We start from the raw sequence: 21,093 nt of genomic DNA on the forward strand, positions 1-21,093 counted from the left end.
TTAAATAGAAGATAATTTAATGCCAAAGATAATAAACTTTGCCCCAATTCCATACGACGTTTAGTTTTTTTCTATCCTGTCCGCCAATTAAGAAAAATCGTAAAAATGAAAAACCGAGAAATCGCGCGTCAAAGTTTTCGCTTTTTGCTTAAGCGCTCTCCCCTCTAGCTTCGACAATATTTGCAATTCCCATCTATAACTTTGGGGACATATTCTTAGATGTTTTTTAAGAGATTTAAGCAAATTCGGTTTTTTGAAGCTTCTAAAGCAGGCTTCCCCCTTAAGCGATTTTACTGAAGTCGATATAGTATGGCTTGTTGCTTTACAGACATTTCGTTATTTAAAAGCGTTTTCTTTCCTCATTCGCTAAAAAGTGTAAATTAGACAGGCTAAAGAATTAGTAAAGTTACAAAGTAACGCTTTCATTGCTTCGTATGCCTGTTCTCCAAAAATCATATTTATTGCCGAACAAATTGAAATTTATTTAACAACTTAGCGCTTAGTGGAAACTTCAATGAAATAAACACCTAAATTACTTGAAAGTTGTTTGAAAGGAAGTAGAGAATTTGCTATGCTTATATTGCGCACATATACACACATACATACATGTGTACGCAGTGCGCTGCGGTTGTATTAGCAGCTTAATATTCAGTAGATCCCAGCACAATGGTGGCTTCTTGCATTCATGGCAGCAAAGCTTACGCGTCATCAGTGCCCTTGCAGGCGAGCGTTATGTCTTTTGCTCTATGCCAATGTCATTTTACAAACGTACACACACACTTTGCAATGGATGCACATACATACATATGTGTGTGCATATATACATAAGTGTGGCATATTCGAGGATGCGCCGACACGCAGTCAAAGCCGATAGTCCAGCTCAGTTCAATTGCTAATGCCGCTTCTCAAGCGATTCGCTGACGATCCAATAACAGAGCATGGAATTTGGGCAACAAAATGGAGAACGGCGAAAGGCGATTCAGGAATTGCAGCGAAAGAAAGACCGAAGCATAAAATAACTAGCGTGTTTGGCAAGGTGAAAAATTAGTAAAAAATGGAATCTGTGCGAAGAAAGAAACGGTAAAAAGCAGCAAAACTGCAATTGCATAAGTATATCTTTATGCTAAAGTTTCAATTTTACAGTTATATACATATGTGTGTGTGTTCCAAACGCTGTCTTTATGTGTGTGTGCCAGATGCTGTGTTTATATATATGTATGTATGTGTTATAAGTATGTGAGCGTGGAGGCTGCGGCTCCGATTGCACGTCGTTGCTGTCGCTGCCGGTCGCACCTCCTCCGACACTCGTTGCTCTTGCGCCGGGGTTGGGTGGATGTGTGTGTGGGTGTTTGTTTGTTTGCCTTAGCCGACTAGCGAGGTGTTGCTGTACTAGTTGTTACTCAAAAGGACTCGGCACAATATTCGTGACAGAGTACGGGAGAGCGCATTAGAGCCGCAACGATTTGCTGCCGTTGATGACACGAAGCATAGTTGTGGCCTAAACGTTAAGACCAGCACATCACACAAACACACAGCTGCCTGCGCATAACGGTCATGTGTGTGCGTCCAAACGTGACTAAAACTGACAGAAATCAAATAAATAAAATAAGTTCGCCCGCATGCGGTGCTGTGTAAGCGTGCGAAAAAAGTTCGCTATAAATCAGCTGATTTATCGAAAAAAATTAATGTGTGCTCGTTCAGCGAAACCAAATGGAAATCAAATAAAATGTTTAAATTTATGTGCGAAATACAATTCGGCTTGATTTGTGGCAATGTGCAGCCACAAATCTAAAATTGAAATGAGCAAGTGACGGATACAGAGAATAACGGTATTTCATACGCAATTTCATTGCCTTTGTAGGTGCAGCCGCCACAGCAGCGTTCATGGAAAAATCGTTTGAATTTTGAAATTCTTAAAAAAAAAAATATTTGCAATAAAAAAATTGCATAGACAAGTGAAATAATAATGTAATTCAAACATATCCTTCAAATGTATTCATAAATGTTAAGCTAAAAAATGTATTATGCGTATATAGATAAAAGCCTATAAATTAAAAGTTCTAAAGTAAGAATTGAAAATTATGATTTAAAAAGTTAAAAAAAAGTGATATTGCTAAAAAAAATTGTCATTAGCAAGATTAATTTAATTAAAAAGTGTTTAATATGATATATTAAATTATGAAAACAGAAAGTATCACCTGCTGGTTATTTGCGGCAAATTTTTGAAATTAAAAAAAAAATAAAGCCTAAAAGCATTTCAAGTGTAAAGTAAAAACAAAAAACAAACAAAAAAACAAATTGTAAAAATATTTCTAATAACTATAAGTACAAATCAGTACATATTATATACAAATTGTGGTTGCAAATATATTCTACTAACAAAAAGCATTAAACAAATATGTAAGTATATAGAGATTAAAATTCAAGCAAAAAAAAACAATGTTATAAACATCGGAAAGATTAAGTAAATAGTGAAGAATATTGCCATAAAAGCACATAATATAAAATAAATCAAAAAGTGTTGGTTTTACCAGCTCGGTAAAATTTCAAAACTAATACACCAAACTTAAAGAAAAACACAAAAAATTAAAAATAAAAAAGGTAAATGTAAGTAAAAGAAAAAGATTTAAAAAAATATATATAAAAAAGGTAAATGTGAGTACAAAACACAAAATAACGAAAAGTGAAAAGTGAGAACAATGTTTTTTCCAAAATAAATAAATATTCGCAATAAAAAATAAAAATATCAAAATTTAGTTTTTTAAGTGAATTGTGCATAAATATATGTAAAAAATGCTTAAAATTACGTAGTTAAAACAAAATAAAATTGTTTAAAAGATCTTATCTAAATCAAATACTTTATAAAAAGCAGGTTCCAAACAATTTAGTGAAAATTAATACAAAAAAAAAATAAATTAAAAAACATTTAATAATAAAAAAATAAATTTGAAAATATGTAAGCAAATTAGATTATTAATTAATTAAATAATAAAATAATTAAATAAATAAAATATTTTTATCAATAATATTAAAGAAATGAAAAGCTCAACCAAAATAAATAAGTTTAAATTGTATAAAAATAATAAATTTTGCAGCTCAGATTAAAAAAATATACTATTGTAAAAAATATATAAAAAAATTTATAATAATATAAACAGTAGAAGTACTACTTTTAATATTAAAAAAAAAATAAAATATACCAAATATATAAAATAAAAATAAAAAAACAACAAAAAGGTTATACAGTTATTAAGAAGAAAATATTAAAAAAAAAAAATAAATTAACAAATTTTGTAGCTTAAATTAATAAAATTAGCTATTGAAAACTTATAACAATATATGAAACAGAACTTCTATTTAAATTATATGAAAAAAAATAAGCCAAAAATTAAAAAAAAAAATATAAAACAAAAAATAAAAAAAAATTTCAAAAAAATAAAAAAGTCATAAAATTACTATAAAAAATATTAATAAAATTTACAAAAGTAATCGCAAATAAAAAATTGTTAAATTAACAAATTGTGTCAATATATCAAATTTTTCATACTAACTTAAAAAATATTTATTACAAAATATACATATATAAAATATTTAATAATATACAATATAATAGGAAAATATAGTTAAATTATAACACAAATAAAAGAAATTAAACAGTAGTTAAAAAAAGAAATAGAAAGTCTATAAAATTATTTATAAAAAAATATTTAAAAAATTATAAAACTAATAAAAATTGTTAAAAATTAAAAATATATTTAAAATTAAAATATATAAAAAAAAAATTAAAATAGGAGTTTTGTTCAAATACCAAATACCAAATTTTTAAAATATTATTTGAATGGAAATTATTAAAAAGCTAAATGATACTTTCACTGAAACAATTGATGTGAAAACAAAAAAAAATTCTACGAAGATATTTAATAAGAGCAAATATTAGCCACAAAAATTGCTCTTACAAATATATGCTTAAATTATAAATAAAAATAATATTTAATAACTAAAAAAAAATAAAGAGTCAATAATAAATTAATTAAGAAAAAACACTGAAATGTATTATAATTATAATATTTAAAGATGAAAATTATATATAATTATAAAATAAATAATTAAAAATTACGTAAATGTTAAAAGTTAAAAAAATATATATATGCTTAAATAATAAATGTACTATGTATTAAATATTTATTTAGAAATTGAAACAATCATATAAAACTAAATCATTAATAAGTTTTTAAAGAAAAACATACTGGAAATTTATTACAATTATAATGTTTAAAAATTGAAATTAAGTAAAATTAAATAATAATTAAAAAATTAAAAATTGCCAAAAATTAAGTCTTCGAAAACAATAAAAAATAGTGTAAATTACAAATTATTTACTCTCTTACAGCGAAGTAAAGCAAAAATGCGTAAACCCGATTAGAAAAAGTAGAAACAATAAAGAAGTATTTGATTTAATTCAAAAATAAGTGCAATATACAATATATATACAAAAAAGTTCAATAAATAAATAAAAAACTTTTAAAATATGCGTTTAGAAGAAATTATACTATAAATTATTTAAAAAAAATAATTAAAAATTAATTGAAAACTAAGTCATCAAAAAAATATATATAATATATGTATAAGAAAACAATTGTGTGAATTAAAAAAAATAAAAATATATAAATTAAAAATTGAAACAATAATTAAAAACTAAGTCCTCAAATTATATAAGAAAAACAAATTAAAAATTATAATACTTACTCCCATACAGTGAAATGAAAACTTAAAAATTCAAAATATATTTAAATACTAAGACTTAATTAAAAACTAAGTTCTCTAATAAAAATAAAAAAGTTAGTGAAAATTCTAAATTATTTACTCTCATACAGCGAAAGGAAAGCAAACATTAGTTAAACTGATTAGAAAAATTGAAAAAATAATTAAGAAGCATTTAATTAAATTCATAAATAAGTAGTGCTTATACATATACAGAAAAAAATACCAAAAAGTAAAAAATATATTTCAAAAATTTACAGTTAGAACAAACTAATTATAACCTAACAAATTTAATAGCAAAATCATCAAGTCAGCATTTCGCGTCTATTCTGGTTAACTGAAGATATTAAACTATTCTAAAAAAGCAATAAATTTAATAAAAAGCTGTAAAAGTGTGCAAAGTGTGTGTGTAACTCTATTGCTAAGCCACAAATTATTCTGAAATATTAACACAGTATTAATAATACTCATATAGTAATAACAAAAATATAACACAAAAATAATATCGCAATTACATATATATATACAAATGATTACAACAATAACACAAGCGAAATACATAAGTATAAAACACACAAAAGTTTGAAATTAATAATTGTTAGGTTTTCGTCACCGTAGAGTATAACCTCAAACACAAATATTTCAATAAAAAAAAAAGTTATGAAAACAGCAACGACAAACTAAACGAAACGAATTAACGAGCAGAAATTGTGAAAAACAAACAAACCCAGCCCCAGCAACAACTAATCAACAACACTAATTGCCCCTAGTCGCTCGTTGGTGGCTAAACGCCGACAGCAACAACAGTAGTTCACTTACAACGTTCGCATATTAACGGTGTCGAACATCACAGTTGTCAACGCCAGCTTTTGGTGTCGAACATTGTTGTTGTTGCTACTGTTAGGCTTGATGATGGCAATTTAGATTTTGCGCCACCATCAGCAGCAGCAGCAATCGCACACCTACATACACATGTATGCCACAACAACACGTGCAAAAACAAATAATAAATGGGTCCGAGACATTAATGATCACAGCATCGTCACTGACCTGAAAATCTACCATATTTAATAATAAAACTAAAAGGCGCAAAATAAGCACCAAATGTTGAACGAAATGGCGAATGAAATGCCGTTAGTAGTTTAACAACAGCAACAACAGAAAATTAAGGAGTACAACGGTAGCCAAGGGAAGCCATATATTTTCTATGGAACAAATGAATTCAACGTTGTGCATGAGTAAACATCAGTAGAAGCTAATCGCAACACATAAAATCCAAGGAAAAATCATTTGCTGGTGAGTACAAGAAGCGGGGGAAATGAGACACTAACTAATTGGCGGGGACTTTCTGTCTGTAGCCCACAATGTGCGTCCTAATGATTTTGTCGAAATGGCAATATTTAATTGTGTGTGCGCACCCTGTAGGAATTTGTGGTTTTATGAGAAAAATCTTGCAGTGATATTTTGACAGCTGACTGTCAGTTTCGCAGTAGCCTATGATCAAATTTGACACGGGCTGACAAAAAACACGTCATACGAGTACTAACTGGTTGATATCACACGATTGTGGTGTCCATTTTTTTCTGGATGAAATGACAGAATTTGAATTTCTCCAGGTTGCTCTTCGCCCCAAATGCGGCCATTTTGTTTGTTTACATACACACATACACATACCCATTAAGCCAGAAATAGGTCTCATCGCAGAACAAAATTTGGCTTAAAAACGTCGAATTTTTTTGGAACTTTTCAAGAGGCCATAAAGCGAAGTGATGTCGCTTGGGAAGGTTGAGCGGCTTCAGTTCTTTTACAAGCTGTATTTTGTTCAGTTTCAATTTAAGATCTCGACGTTAAATGCGTCAAGTCGTTCCATTCGTCACTCCAAGTTGCTCCGAACGGGGCCGAATCGACTCTCCACGGTCTTAGTGTACACTTTCAGCTACAGCTGCTATACTTTCTTCACTGCGGGCTCGCAAGCGTGGTCTATTCGGTCAAAAATTATGCAATAATGAATGCTAAGCCTTAAGATGAGTGATGGTCTTTCGAATAGTAAGCTTAGTAGGCCGATTATGTTGACAATAAGTTGAGTGAAACTTTAACAGAACGTTAATTTTCGTAATAAAGTTGACTGATTTGTAAACGATGTTCAGGAGTAAGTTTTTCCATGATGAAATGCTAAAAATAATATGACAGCTTCACACGACTCACGCGTGATCTGTCAAAAAAAAGGCTATTGAAAAAAATATTTCTACATACATGCATCTCCCGTTACTACTCGTAGTTTGACAACGCCTAATTGGTTTGAGCGCATGCAAAAGTGTATAAATCTTGATGGAGAATATTTTGAAAAAAAATAAAACCATTTTCGTTGATAAATATACATTTTTTTCAGAAATATATATAGCACACATTTTGTTAAATGTCTTTGGCTGGGCTTGCCTTCAGTGACTACCTTCTGCTAATTTTAAGTTTTTCGGTTAGGCTAACTATTGGAGCATTATTTGGTAGAATGTTGAACAATTTCTACATCTTACTCATAGACCTGCGTCTCGTCACCAGTAAAAATGCGTTTGATGAATGTTAGATTCTTAGCTACTTTGTCAAACATCTCTATTGTGACCTCTACTCGGGGGCCGTTTCTCCAACAGATTAAGCTCTTTTGATTCGAGTTCGGCATTTACCAAAATGTGTCGAGTCGATCCATAAGGGCTTTTGAAATTCTCTGCCAACACGACGATTCCAATCATTGTTTCTTAAATTTGTTGATGCTGATAGCATGGAATATCAGCATTAACAGTGGTGGATGGAGAACTGGAATGAGGCAAGTTTTCGATGACATCACGACCTTAACTGAATGTTATATGCCACTCAAATACTTGTCTTTGTTATAAGATGAACTCTTTAGACTAATTTTACATATACATACATATGTTTATATTTTATTACTATAACCCAACGATTACCCTAAGCCGACCCAAGCGACGCGAGGGCGCATCCGCCGAAAGGCAAGCAAGTTTCTAAGCATCGAGATCTAAAACTGCTCAGCTACAGAAACAAAAATTTCAACAGCTAAGATTAAAAATACGTTATAAGCAATTGTTACGATTTTATTTTTTGAAAGAAAGCCATTTGGTCTTTTTATATTCGAAAAGTGAATCAGTTAAATCAAATGTGGAAGAATGAGAATTCAAGTCATAACATATGCGAGGGAATGCTTCGTGAGTTCAAAAAAATTTTTGGTTTAAACTGTCTGGAAAAAACGATTTTAACGGCTAGTGTATGGATTGGAAGACTTAATCTAGAATCTCATCTGAAATGCCCTAAGGCGAAAAGATAAAATAGTTTGTGTACCGACTCTAACTTGTCAGAATGGATTTGGTAGCAAGGATTCTATATAACAGAGCTATATTTCAATATAGGTGCGAAGTCGTAAAAAGTGTTTTAGTACAGATCTCTCAATTCTTTAGACCAACGTTTAACAAAACTGAGAATGCATTTTGCTTTCAAGACTATGTTATCAATATGAAGACTGAAATTAAGCTTAGGGTTCATAGTAATTCCCAAATCAACAAAGTTAAGAACTTGCTCTACCAAATAGTCGTTTATTACATAAGGAGAGGGGAACCCAGATCTACGAGAAAATCACATTGTCTTACATTTTTTGAAATTTACCGGCAAATAGTTTTTTTCGCTTATAATATGTAGAAACCTGATTAATATCTGTACAATCAATTTTAAAAAATCAAATTTTGTTATAGAATGCTTCACTGAAGACTGAAAAAATTAAGTTTGTGATTAAAATCTTGAATTTAAAAACGACTCAAAACATATAACTTCCATTTTAAAATATAATATTTACCAAGCGAGCTTTAGAGTTGACTTTGCAACTATGAATTTCTTACAGATAAATTACGTTAGGAGCTTTGTAAAGTCCAATTAATAATTCTACTCCAAACTCATATGTGTAGGTACGTTGTGATCGTTCGTCCTTTTCTTACGTAAAGACCTTGTGGGTTGCACGGTGTGTATATTTTGGTTTTTCGCGCTAATTCTAACCGTATATTTCGTTGTTGCGATCATTGTCTTGTCATTGCTGAATATTTTTTAATTTTCAATAAATCTTTGTTGTTTCAGCGATTCATTAGTTTTAAAGTACGCTTTGTGTGACATTGCAGCGTAAATGTAGGTTAATATTAAGATCAATAAATCTGGGTTGTGAGCATGTTTCTGAACACCAGACATCTTTATTAGTTTTGACTGCATACCGGATCATCTGGATCTTTTTTTCCATTTTTTTTTTTCTGAACCATCAACATCTCGAAGAATAGCCGTTGGAGGAGAGGGGCAGTAAGCTTCTTTACGGATGGATCAAACGAAGTTACAGGAGGTTGAATAACAGCTCTATTTTCAGAACTGACTACTGCATTGTCTTCCAGGCTGAGGTTACAAAACATTAAGGTGAGCAGCAGATTTCCCAAAGGGTATCCACCTTCAGGGAAGTGACCATTCACTCAGATACAGAAAAAACTTCTTCATCGATCGTTTTGAAATTTTGTACAAATATTCTACATATATATGTATAGCTCTCGAATGACGGAATCGAGTTTTTGCAAAATTTTAATTTCTAAGAATTTACAATAACAAATAGGTCGTTTTTTCGTCCAAAATCGTCGGATTTTGGCTGGGCCAATGGTACCAAAAATTCTGAAAAATTCAAGAAAAAAAACTCGACGTCAGTGAAAGATAAACTTTAATAAACTAAAGAAAGCCATTTAATTTTTTGGTTGGCACGCATGCTGTAAGACTAGGAATCTGGTCGGACCGCTTGCAAAAACTTTTAGAATAATATGCGGCAGAGCCAGCACTTCCTTCTTGACTGTCCCGCATTCGGGAGGTTAAGACTTAGATTTTAAGTATCCTTCAACATCCTTCCGAACATATAATAATAAGTAGATATAAAGCGCATTTGCACATTTTTTTTCACTAAACGTTTTGCCGATCTTTAAAGTACGGGAGTTCTATTTTCTATGGCAAACAAAGGACTACGTAAGTCCAGATTTTGATCGTGCCATCCAACATATGTAGGTTAATATTAATTCGATGAAAGAAGAATCCGAAGTGTTTCCATGCTGAAATTTATATATTTTCAGTTACAATTAGGTTTCTTTCATGATTTTTTGCATTTCAGTTGAGTGATAATTTAACCAAGCTTCTGAAAATATGAAATTCTTGCAAATATTTTAACTGCAATTACAGTATGCTTTTGAACGCCTGTGCTGAAGTGGATTTACTCCTTTCTTGGAGATGAACTACATATGAAATAGGATATTTATGGTCTATTTAGCTATATAAAATATATTAACAATACATGGCAAAGACACTTAGAGTCGACATTGTTAATTCTTAATGAATTTATTATACATATTTAATTTAATATAGAGCTCACCTCATCTTAGTAAAATTCCTTATGTAAACGATTACTCTCATTTCGAGCGAAATTCGCCAAACCTTTAAAGACGAGAAAATTTGTAAGTATACATGCATATAGTAAACGAAAAACTGCTTAGCTACAGAAATAAAAGAATTCAACTGCTGAGATTTTGATTCTAAATTTTATACCTTTACAAAAAATAAAATGTTTGTTCAATATATAAATAACAATAATCAAAAACTTGATTATTCGAATTTTTCACATAAATTTTGAAGTTATATAACTTACAAAAAGTTGTACATTTTTTCATAATCAACAACTTTTATTTTAATTATAAATTTTTCTGTACGGTTCAAAGTTTCAAAATTAAAATTCAACTACGTCCCTCCTCTTCCTCACCCCGATCACAGATTGACTGTAAATTATTTTTCCTTTAATTTTTGTTGTTTAAGCTGTGACAAAAAAGTACCCGGAAATTGTAAATAAAACGCAAAATATTAAATTATTCCTCAATATTTATTTTGTCGCCTTAAAAGTAATTAACATACTTATGCCAACGATTTTCCCGTTTTAGAAACACTCTTCATAAGCATTTTTTGGGATGGCCTTTAGCTCCTTCAGCGAATTTTGTGTTATTTTTTCGAACGACTGAAAACTGGTTTCTCGTAGCGGCAACATCAGTTTGGGGAACAAGAAAAAACCACACGGAGCCAAATTTGGTGAATACGGTGGTTGATCGATGATATTCATTGTGTTTTTGACTTTAAATTCGGTCACAATCGTGGCTCGATGCGATGGTGCATTATCATCATATAAAATCCTTGAATTGTTTTTCCATAATTCTGGCCGTTTTCGACGGATGTTCTCACGCAAACGCCTCAGTACAGCCAAATAGATATCCTTATTGACCGTCTGTCCTTCCAGAACAAATTCATGACGCACCAAAACTCGAATATAGAAAACAACAATGAGGATCACCTTGATTTTTGGGCGGCTTTGACGTGGTTTTTAGGATCGGGCTTCGCACGATCAAGCATATCCAAGGAGACCTCTTTAAAATACTATTTTTGAAAAAATTTCAGCTTTATTGGGACGAGTTGAGCAAGAACGAGTTTCATACCCAAAATTCCACCAAAATCATTGGAGCGGACTCGCGAGAGATGTCGAGCTCTCTTGTCATCTCTTTAACCCTTGTCTCTCCTCAAACTTGTTGCATATTCAGTTGAAAATGTTTAATTCAACCATTACTTGCTTGGCTCTTGTGTCAAATAAAGTTGTATTGCGATTTTTTCCTTTCCCCTCTCCCTTCTCTGGTGCATCATATAAGAAATGAACGTATCGGAATGTTCGCTATTTTGGTGTAGATCCCGGGGATTAACTCAACAGCACGCAGTGCGGTCTTAAACAGACAACAACAATGGCGATAACAATTGTAAGCGTAAGGGTTTGAATTGTGAATCAAACATGGTGAATGAAATACGCTGAGAAATGTGGTTTTATTCATTTAATTCCTTTTTTACTTATTTTCATGATTTGAGATATTTTTGTGCAACGGAATTTACAGCTAATGTTTCAAAAGCTGACCGTTTAGAAGATGTCACAGTTTCTAAATGTCAACATACTTGCGTAGTATGGACGTCTTTTAAGGGGGTATTCTCATGTAATCACCTATTGAACATGCTGTGAAAAATTCAGACCGAAATTCATAGTATTTGGTAAGTTACAGCTCATAGTCGCCGACGTGTCGTAAGCGACTGTCTACCAGGCGCCATGACAAATCTGCAGCTGCTACGTTTCTAAACGCATTTTTCTCGAATCATCATTTTCTGAAACTGTCATGGTCCTAAAAAAAGTATTCAACCGATTGGTTTAAAATTTACATATCGTCACCTGAAATGCAAAATAACGTATCATCAAAAAATTCGAAATTGAGTGTCTTATTGATTACGCTTCACTACTTCAAATTACATACATAATATTACATATGTTCAACATTTTCAGATTCTGCGGTCAGATATAAACCAGTTTTAACCAATATTAAAATTTTGTTTCACTCATGTTCTATTTTATTTCGTGTTTAATTCTTGCCACTGTAAATTTCCGAAAATGTTGTTACGTTATTTTGTATTTCAGGTGACGATATGTTCTTCTACTAATTTATAGTTATCGTCCCTATCAGAATTGTTTATTTTCGAAAATATTTCCATAGTTTTTTTAAACGGTTTTTAACGAAAAAAAACAAGATTTTCGTGATTTTTTTGAAGTTCGACATTTTTTTGTTTTTAATGTAATTGATTATATTTGGTAGGGACGATAGCCGCAGAACTACTGAATAATAATCCATTAAATTTTTTTATTTCAGACAATATGAACAGCCGCTATCACTATGACCAGTGAACTACCTTTTTTGTTGAGGACTACTTTGATTTAAAAAAAAATATATTAAAAATGTAAAAAACGAAAAATTTTTTTTTTTTGTACATTTCAAAATACAAATAAAAATATATTAAAAAATTAAAATGATTGAATTTTGTTAAAAAAAAATTCCCTCAAAAATGGTAAAATATGTGCGTTCACATGAGAGTATCCCCTTAAATAATGTCACTGTAGATTTGTTTTTTCGGTTGATGATGAGAAAACCAGCTTCCGCATCATCATTGACGACACACTGCAATGCAAGGTGCCATTTGCTGGTCACAAATGCACTCATCGCTAGGAAACTGGGGCCACTTTCGCATTTCTTCAGGATGACGTTCCATGCTTCTCGTTTTAAGATTTACTAGTAATTATCTGTGCCTAGGTACCGTTTTTTTAAGTCTTCCAGTTTTCCTTGTTTTGAAGCAGGCATGTTCTTTCTTCCTTTGATTAACCTAGCATTTTTCATGAGTCCCTGCTCACAACGTGTTTGTTCCAATTTATTCTTTCTTATCTCCTCTTTGGTGGCTGTGACATTTGTTCTTTGTTTTTTCAACGTCCATACCGTCTTTCTCTCAAATTGCAGTAAGGCAATGGGCGTGCTTCCCCCTATTACCGATACAGCTTCTCCTAAAAGCCGGTTCCACCCTTATGGCATCTATGCGATATATTTTTCTGGGCTTTAAGTCGGTTAATTTTCTTCAATGAGTGTGCTCATAACTGTGTCCCTACAGCAAGCCATTCAGTGCAATCTACATCAAAAATTTTCGTTTTTTATGTGTCGGTTCTCCAATGTTGGCCATCAGCCTGCTTTATTCTTGGTTCTGAAATTTATGAAAAAAATATTTAAACTCGGCCATTGCGACACCATTTCCGGTGACCACTCAGAAAAAATACTTGCTTTAGTTAAAACCTTAACGTAGAACTTGGACGAAGGAAAAAAACCGATAATTGGATTTTTGGCAGACTTTTTTTTACAAAAAAAATTAAAATTTCAGTGAACATTTCGCGACATTTTGTTTCAAATAGTTGTAACCGCAAAATAATCTTTCCTCCAAGTCTTTAAGAATTGTGAAGAAGACCTGTGTAAAATTTCATGAAGATCGGTTGAGTAGCTCTCGAGAACTCTTGCTAACCGACTTCAAAAACACGATTTAAAGAAAAACGTGTTTAAAGGCGGCGCACTTAACCTAGTTATCCTCGAGCGCACAAGTTCTCAAGGCTGTATCTCCGAAACTATTACTCGGATAAACTTAGGGCAATATTCTAGAGATGTTGTAGAATTTAGTAAGACAATAAAAAAAACGATTTTTTGAAACCCGTAAACTCATGCAACCCCTTAACATTATCCTGCTTCCTTTAAATGGTTCAGTTCTCATGTTCGATCGAATTTGTAGAGCCCTAAGCATTGTAGCATTTAAAATATGCCTTTAAAACTACACTGACTACTTTTATTGTTAACTGGATACGACTCGCCAGATCTTCCAGAGCGTTAAATCGAACAAACAACTGGCAATTCGATCTATGTAAGAACTTTATAGTCACTAATACTATATCTTTGGTAAGAAAGTAAAGCGAATGATGTAAAAGGGCTACAGTTATTTCCGCACGGAATTTTAACCAACGATCCTAAAAGAAATTTTAAGAGAATACCGATTACACTAGTTGTGGCCTCGTTTATTATGAGATCGCTCTGTTGTTAACAAATAAAATGATGGCTTATCGTATCATAACCCTTAAAAGACTTTTATTCCGCCTTACATTTCTGTATCTCTTCATATATAATCGAATTGAACGTGTTATTCGGTCAGCGCTTTTAAATAACATGAATGAATCTGTGAATATTTCATTTTTTTCTTGGGATTTCATAAGAGGAAGGTGATTACTATATTCGAACAATTAAAATTGAATTCTGTTGCTATGTGCTCATTCTCCAATAATACTTTCACTTTTTTTCGTTACTAAACATTTTGTTTATCATCGCTATAGAACACTGTTTAATTGTATTTTATATTACTGAATGAAATTACCGCCAGGCTTTGTTTTCAAAATTATAGCGCTGCCATCAGCGAACATAAAAAGTACAAAGAGGAGAATGGCTGACGTTCCTAATTGATATGTTATCGGTAAATTAATAAATGTTGCTATTAATAATGATTATGCGCTAGGGAAATGCGCCGCAACACAGTAGTGTGCCCATAAAAATGTTCATTTATTAAATAAATAGTGATAATAATTTTGATACCCAACATGCGTGGAGCTATGTTTGTGGCCTTAAGGTCGGTTTAAACGCAGTGTGTGTGAAGCGGAAAGGAGGAGAAAATGAGTGAATAGTTCCACCTCATCTTCTTCCATACAACTTTGACTGGAATTTTAGCTTTGCAGCATGAAGAATGCGTATTTAAAAATGCTTAGTAAGAACTCCTAGGTTTACGGTAAGAAGACCTTTGCGAAGGTGAAATTCTTCAGTAGAACTTCCTTATTCTACTCTGACCCAGAAAGATCTCGCAGTCACACAGAGACTGATTGTCAAACATCGCTAGAAGGCAAGACGATAATGGGGATCCAACTCGTTCCCATACCAATCTGTCCAATGTAAGAAAGCTACTGCCCCTATGGGGGGCTATGCAGCTTCCAGCGCTTCCAAAATGACTAAGCACCCAAACGGGCCTGATAATGAAGTAGCTTAAAGCCAAATCTAGTGAGACTAAGCACTTCTTGACTAACCTTGAGCGCACAGTTTGTGAGCTCAACGCTAGTATTACCGCTCTGCTTTCAGACCTCCTTTTTCACCTCCTAAAAGGAACTTCCTTCCGAATCAGTAAGTATACTGCTACCTTGATAGGAGCCATTTCTGTATGAAAAACAATACAATAGTCTGGTAGCCTAAAGCTAAGTTTGACAGAAACTTCCTTGCAGAGGACTCCCCTTCCAACCTTTCCTCCTAGCTTCGACCAATTCGTGAGAAAGCTCAGTTTGTCTCGTCTTCAGGGACTTTTACTCGTTCATAAATACGTCGTCGGTATGTAAGTCGAGAAACATGCACCAGGAGTAGCCTCTGCGACGCAGCGGTTTAAGTTTTTGATGATTCAATTGCATGAGGAGAGAATTTAAGCCTTACCCTAGTTGGACCTTTCATATACCCAACTTCCCTGAGCCTTAGAGCGCACTTCGCACCAATGGGCCTGTTGACAATGTGCAAGAGACACATAGAACTGGCATTAAGAGCTACTGTTGGTGTAGTCCTGAGTGCATAGGAGCTGCTAATGAGAGCCGTTCTTAAGAAAATTTAAAGCTTCTTAGATAAAGTAGCCTTTTTCCGCGCCCTTCACTAAATTAATGAATAATAGAACATTATTGGCCTGACTCCGGTTCCGTGGAGCCATAACAAAGGGCATCTGTGGGCAAAATATTTTTGAAAAAGTGGGAGTGGCGCCGCCCCAGATTACTGTAAATATCTTCAAAACCACTAAAGCTATAACAATTAAATTTATCCAACCCAAATATTATACGAACTCCCAGCAACAGTTTGAAAATAAATGAAATCGGAAGATTACTCCGTTCACTTCCCATATTAGGGTACTAGGGTAGAGACCTAAAATTATACCTCCTAGATGGTATGAGAGGGCTTTAAGAGAGCCGGTGTGAAAATTGGACAATGAACGTGACACCACTCACTTTTTGGTAAAATCACATATCTCGGGGCCCAACCGACGATATTCCTATGTCTCAGTACGAAAATCGAAAAAATCGGACAATAATCACGCCAACTTCCCATGTAGCACAATTCCACTTGGTTCTTACCCTATATTGTCAAAAGTGTGCTCAATAATGTAAAAAAGGTCCGCAAAAAATTACTCGATCCAAATTTAAAAATAAATTCGCAAAAAAAGTATTTTTTTACCTTCAAACCCTAACTCCTCCCTTAAGAAAAACTTCAAATTTATTTAAAGTAAAGTTTTAAATATTATTCTAACTTTTTCAGCAATTTTGAAATTAACAATAAAACTATTGAAAATATGCAAATAATGAATTGTTCAAATATATTTATTTTAACCAATAGCCCTAGTTCCTAGAGTTTTTTTCAAATTTATTTTAATTTCAATTATAAGAAATAAAAAATAATAATAATAGGTACTAATAAAATATATTTAATTCCCTTAAAAAATACAAAGTAATTAGTATACAAACACCCTGTACTCACCTTTACGTTTTACAGCAAAAAATTTATTACTCTGCTGCACCGATATTATTTGTTTGTTTGTGCGAACGACGTTGTTGGTTTATTAGAAAACGACTATAGACGAACACCGAAAAAACGAACGCAGCGACTTCACATTTTAAGAAATATATTTAAAAAGAAATTATTTCACTAATTCACTACATCACGATTTATAAATGATATAGAATATTTGATTTGCACTCCCTTCGTTATTAACACCATTAACAAGCATTAACACATATCACAGAAAACCACATTACCTATGCACACTATTTTATTTCACTTCGCACACATTTTTTTGCTTTTAATATGTAGAATACTTACAACTTTTCACACTTAATTTAACTTTTCATATAATTTGCACAACTCCGACTCAAGATTTTAAATCAAATAAAATAATTTAAAAAGCACTTTTACTATTAATTTCGTACGCGTTGACAACACGAGCTCATTATTGACAATTTGACCATTGACCGAACGCGATTGAAGATTTCCATTTGACTGACGCTGAGCCCATGTTAAGTGACTTCGTAGAGAAACTCCACGACAGCGGCAATGCTGTTGTGTTTATTGTAAGTTGTTTGTGGTGCAGTCTGAATATGGAGAAGGCGTCCGTTGTTTTTGTCCACCTTCGTTTGCGTTTGCTCATCGCAGCATCGCGAAGAAGTAATGCACTCGTTACATGCCTACTGCATTATGGTAGGTGTTTTTGCTTCTCATTGTAATGTTAGTTGTTTTAGCAGCAATTTGGCGATAGAGGTGTCAAATAAGAGAACTCGCATGCGATTTTTTTATATAATCTGAAAATATTTTAAAATGCTTACTGAAAATAAAATGTAATAATATAGTTTATCATGACCTTTAATTTTTACTTTCTACTTTTGGAAGTGTTTTATCGACAATTTATTATTTGAATAAAATAAAAGTAAATAAATCAATAGCATTTTTTACATGACTACAACGAGTATAGGAGAAGCGTTTGTTGAACGCTAAGTCACATTACCTGCACCGAAAACTAAAATATGGAACAAAAATCGCAGAAATCATATATTGCTAGTAGACCAAGGTAGATCATTTTCGAAAATCAAAAAATTAACTTCAAGCTAAATAGTGAAATGAAATTATTTATATAAACTGACAGAAATACTGACTCAAAAAATATTTGTATTATTGTAGACCTGCAGCGTCTAGTTCGATATGGCAGTATACGTATCACTATAGACAGTAAATAAATACACCATTCTTCATATTTTTTTAAAGTAACCAAATTATTCTAATAACTGAATATGTTGAATACATAAAAACGAAATGTTTTATGAGCACTTAATAATTTGTTGGAAATTTGGTTTTATTTTTTATGAAGTACATTCGATACAACTATGCTCTGAGTATGATATCACTCAAATGGCCTCCACGACTTTTTTTGTAGGAATAAATTCGATGGACTCAATTTCTGCGTATTATATTGACTTCTAAAGCGTGAAGGGAGTCTGGTCTATTGCTAAAGAAAAATGACTTCAAATAATCGCACAAAAGTAATATAATAGTGTTAAATACAATTTCTTGGAGGCCATTCAATGTCACAATTTCTTGACATAATCTATTCTTCAAACTTTTCTCGCAATAATTCGTGTTTGTACGTTCTAAGTGGCACGCCAGATTATGGTTTACGACAGTCCCAAATCTTGAGAACGTCTTGGAATCGACAAATTGCAGTCTTTAGCAACACTTGCCCAAATGGCAGCAATATTTTCATTACTTCGAGCGGTTCTTTGTCGCAATGCCGCTTGAACATTTTATAAAGAAAATAACCGCTCGAAATTTTCAACAATTCGACGAATAGTGAGCACAGGTGGACGATTATTACGATCATAAGTTACAATTGGAGAACGACTGTTTTGATAATAAAGTTTAATAATTTATAAGCATTGTTCTTGCGTATATCTTTTCATGACGAAATTGTAAACGTAACGGAATATAACGAAAAAAAGTAAAGATCATGACTATTTTATTTTTTTTTTTGTTTGTGGGTGAGGGGGCAGAAAATGGCTTCCGGATTATTCGTGCTAAGCACAGCAACGATATGTGTCACTTGCAGGTCACTAAAACCACCCTCTATGGGACCACATTTGTATTACTTCAGGGTGGCGTTCCAATTTTCTCATCAAGAGATTTGCATCTGTGCACCTGCGTCCAGGTCCCGCTTTTGCTGTGTAGCAAAATTGCTGCGAATTTCTGGATAATCCGCCAGTTTGCTTTACTCTCCAGCATGACGCTTATTAAATTGTCCGCGTTTATTGGGCTAACGAGGTCTTCTCTGGCAGTTTTCGATGCCATTGTACGTATTCAAAGAATGTGTGTTCAACATCCTTATCTGTTGCTTCGTTGTATGGACTTGCCGGGTCTTCGACTTTTCCCAGTCTATGGAGGTACTTTTTGAAGTATCCGAGACCGGATAACAGCTGGGTTGTGTAAAAGTCTACTTGTCCGAATTTGCGGCTTGTCCATAAGTCTAGAGTCTAGCCTTCTATCGGCTGTGACTCTGATTATTTTTCTTTATTTGTTATATTGCACTCTTGTTATTATCGGATGTATTCCTTAGCTCACACAGCCTTTTCCTTTCGTATGCTAGAAGTTCAATTGAGGCATTATCTTTCTTTATTTGTTATATTGCCTGAGACTGTTCTTGTTATTATCGAATGTACTTATGGGTTCTTTAGTCACCCAGATCTCAGCCTTTCGTAATAGGACGCTGATTGTCGAGCGCATTATCGCTTTCTTAGGGGACTCCAAGTTGGCCATTAGTCGGCTGAGTTGGGAGGTGATCTCCGCTACCTTTCCTGCAGCGTGCTGGATTTGTATTGAGAAGGTTAGTCTGAGGTTCCTTTAGATACTTATCTCGAGGGCTATGTGCTTATTTGTTAGCAGTGGTAGCTCTGTTTTTTTCCGTAGCGAGCTGAAGGTTGTGCGAATCGAGCCGTGCTTGCGTCCGTATCACGACCTGATTAAGCTTTATTCGCGTCTCTTGTTGTAATTACTGCTGCACTGACGTCCGCATAGCCAATTAACTGGTGCGTTAGAATCTTCAATTTCTTTATCGATTGTCCAGTGAGAATTTCGTGACATTTCATCGATTGGACGTGAAGTTATTGCGTTTTAAGTGTCAGTATGTTTGTGTTATCGGTGCGAAAATGAGCTGCGAACAAAGAGCCAACATTAAATTTTGTTTCAAAATTGGTAAAACTTTTACCGAAACATTTCAATTGATGAAACAAGTTCCGTAGCAGAGTGCACGAGTGGTTTCATCGTTTTAAAAGTGGTCATGAGGACATAAATCACGATCAACATGTGGGCCAATCAAAATCCGTGATCACCGGAAATTCCATCGAAACGTGCGTGAATTCATCAAAAATCAGCCGAAATCATCATTGAAATTCATGGAAATGGAATTGAACATTTCTAAGACATCGATTTATCGCATTTTGACCGAAAATTTGGGCTTACGAAAGTGTGTGCACGGTTTTTTCGGCACAAATTGACTGACGACCAAAAATTGGTCAGAATCCAACATTCTAAGGACGATTATTTGACCAAAAATCGTCTGTTTGACGTTTTACACCTTAAAGTATTTCCATGGCTTAGATTCTTGCAAGTTGCAAGAGTATAATAAGTTCGGTTGCACCCGAACTAAGCCCTTCCGTACTTGTTTCGTTTAGCATGCACACCAAAACATCTGGCGAGTAAAGAGAAAGTTTCAAACTATAAATTTTGTTCTCTCCCCTATCTCTGACACCATAACTAGCTGTTGTGCACAGTTTAGGTGGCGTGTGCCCAAAATATGTGAATTTTGCCGAAACATAAATAAACAAAAAAATAAAGCGTTTAAATAAAACTTTCAAAGGCAAGAGGCATTCGAAACTTTTGCCTAATTTTTCCTGCTGCCATTAACCCTGCGACTTCTTTGCCAACTTTCAACTACATAAATACTACAATAATACTTACATAAATACCATACACACACATAGCTCATAGTTGACTGGCCAAATGCCAATTGTTTGCGTGTCTGAAATTTGAAATTAATATTGGAAGTTTATTGAAAAGGCATTCATGCATATTTCAAGGCAAACGCTCGCACTCTCGCACATACACACACTCACTGCGCTTCTTGACTGCGGGGGGTTCGCCCCCAAATAATCGACGAAAAATTATAACTTATCCTGTGGCATCGCTGCTAAACTTTGCTGGCTGCCGGCTTGAGGAATGGCAA

General features: G+C 33.2%; 1 long non-coding RNA gene across 1 annotated transcript in view; it reads right to left on the minus strand.

The window, feature by feature from the left end:
• Window positions 1-17,620, minus strand: part of LOC126757929 (uncharacterized) — an 85,955-nt gene extending 68,335 nt beyond the window's left edge. Inside the window, exons 1-2 of the long non-coding RNA XR_007666800.1 lie at window positions 16,809-17,620; window positions 10,205-10,266 (exon numbers count right to left, since the gene is read on the minus strand). This is a non-coding gene — a long non-coding RNA (uncharacterized LOC126757929). The remainder of the gene's footprint in view (window positions 1-10,204; window positions 10,267-16,808) is intronic.
• Between the last annotated feature and the right edge of the window lie 3,473 nt (window positions 17,621-21,093).

This window comes from Bactrocera neohumeralis, chromosome 5 (assembly GCF_024586455.1).
Source record: "Bactrocera neohumeralis isolate Rockhampton chromosome 5, APGP_CSIRO_Bneo_wtdbg2-racon-allhic-juicebox.fasta_v2, whole genome shotgun sequence".
Classification (NCBI taxonomy): Eukaryota; Metazoa; Arthropoda; class Insecta; order Diptera; family Tephritidae; genus Bactrocera; species Bactrocera neohumeralis.